The sequence below is a fragment of the Adiantum capillus-veneris genome, chromosome 24 (genome assembly GCF_014529385.1).
Source record: "Adiantum capillus-veneris isolate H3 chromosome 24, ASM1452938v2, whole genome shotgun sequence".
In the NCBI taxonomy this organism is placed as follows: domain Eukaryota; kingdom Viridiplantae; phylum Streptophyta; class Polypodiopsida; order Polypodiales; family Pteridaceae; genus Adiantum; species Adiantum capillus-veneris.
Window position 1 is genome coordinate 75648205 of NC_140954.1, and position 2500 is coordinate 75650704.

Genomic DNA, 2500 nt, shown 5'->3' on the forward strand with positions numbered 1-2500 from the left:
GCCGGTCCCCCCTACAATAGGCATTTGTATTATAGATTCTCCCATCAAGAGAGACTTGGTACAATACAATCTTTGTGTTCCTTTGTGATCTAGGTGGTGCGATGAAGATGGAAAGCTTCATGAATCACAAGCATAATATAACCTTTGCAAAAAGCATTAACTATCCCAAACCTCACTTCCAAGGCCTCAAACTCCTTTGACGGTGCAAAGAGATAGCAGGGAATGAGGGTAGGGAAGAGGAAGAAGAAACATTCATAGGAGAAAGAAATAGTTTCTCACTTATCATCACTCTTCTTGCTAGCATACATAATAGCATAGTAATGAAGATGGAGAAGGTGCCAAGCTTAAGCATTGAAGCATAGCTCTTGGTTGGATTTGCATTCCATAGCCAAGAGTGTCGGTGTAGGCTCTCAACTTCTCTACTAGCTTGGAGAAGGAGTCGGAGCTCTTGCACTTTGCACTTTCCACAATGAGAGTGTGTGTGAGTGTGGGTGGGTAAGTATACCCCCCAAGCAACCCCCCTTCTTGTTTTGGTCGACCCCCCCTTGTAGCTCATGCTTGAAGCTCATTAGACCTCTCCAAGCCTCGCCAATCAAAAGCAAGAGGCATCAAGTAAGCATGCTAGCCTTGGGACAAGTGTCCCCCTTTCCCCTTTGAGAGAGAGAACTTGATAAATGCATAAACCATTAATTAAATTAACTAAATTGTCATTAAACCCCTTGGGAGGCCAATCAATAGGCTTTAGGCACACCATGAGGGAAACATGAAGAGGAGGTTGACATTTGTCCTTGCTGCCTCCTTGGTCTAGGTTTTCCTTGAGTGAGGGTGTGTGTGTTCTCTCATATGCTCCCAACTTGTAGGGCTGGCCCCCTCCTTGTAGGGATAGTTGTTGACTTTTTTGACACCTCAAGCCCCTCAACCTTGGACCCGGTTCCCACCACAAGCATGGCCCTTAAGCCCCTTAAGCTTACGTCAGGTTCCCACCTCGAGTATAACCCTAGCATCTCAAGCACCTCAAGCATCTCAGTCATCAAGCACGACAAGCACCTCAAGCTTGGTCTGGGTTCCCACCTCAAGCACATCCCTAGCTTACCTAAGGTCAAAGGAATTTTAACACTAACCTTTGGAGGTCTTCAATGAAGCTAATTCTAAGTAGTACATGTCTATATTATAACCCTTGTTCCCCTCTATTCTCCCACATTAAATGATCAGTTTAATATGAGAAAATCATTTGGGTTGGTTAGATATTAGATTTTTATGACATCTCTGGATTCATCCAATCATTCTCACTTTCTAGAGAATTTCTTTTAGGTCTAGACTGAATTTCTAGCCGAAAAGAAATTCAATCTTGTACCTAAATTTTCAAAGAGACCTTTCCAGAAATTACTGGTCATTCTAGGATCTCTATCTCACATGATGAATGTTGGCAATCCATCGTGTTTGAAAATCTGGGTTATGAAGAGATTTGCCATTTGGAGTGCCTTAATAGTCCTTTTGACAGGAATAAAGTGTTGTTGCTTGCTAAACCTATCAACTATTGTCACAATCTCCGTATTCCCATGGATAGACTTGGGTAATCCAAAGATGAAATCTATGGATATACTCTTCCATGGTGAATTTGGGATAGGCAATGGCTGGAGTAATCTAGGTTGCTTACCTCTATCATACTTAGTCTTTTGGTATATTACACATTTTGAAACATACTCTTGTATGTCCACTTTCATGGTAGGCCAATAAAAGTATGTCTCTACTCCTTGAAGAGTAGGTTGAATGCCTCTATGCCCTGCATAGGGAGGAGCATGAGATTCATACATAACTTTCTCACGAAGGGAGTGGGTAACACATAGCCTTTTGCCATGGACAAGATAATCATCCTGCAAGTTGAATGGTTCCTCTTTCTTTCCCAAAGCAAGGGCTGACATTATGTCTTTAAAGTCAGGGTCAGTAGCATACTCATCTATTATAGAAGATAGATCATTGTGAGTTGCTATAGATACTGCATTAACTTTTGGTCGTCGTGAAAGTGCATCAACCACTTGATTGTGCTTTCCAGCAATGTGAGCAATATGAAAATAAAATTGCAAAAAAAAAATTGCCCACCTCATTTGTTTGTCGGAAATCTTTGTTTGCATCATGAATTACTTGAGACTTTGGTGGTCTGTTCGTAAAATGAATGGAGTCCCCAATAAATAGTGCTTCCATGTGTCTAGGACTGTGATCCAGAAACATAAGGACTGGTTGGGAGGTAAGCTTCTCTTTGAGCTTGTCAGAAGCATTTTGCTCCTTAGCAGTCCATGAATACTTAACATTTTTCTTTGTTAAGTCATGCAATGGTCTTGCTATTTGAGAAAATTTTGCTATAAGGTGTCTATAGTATGCACACATCTATACTATCTATAAAGGGGGAGGGAATTCCGCCCCCCCCCCCGCCACGCGTCACTGTCTACTTAATCCCGACGCCCTCGCAGCAGTGGCCTCTGAGCCAAACGCGCTGTTCCGC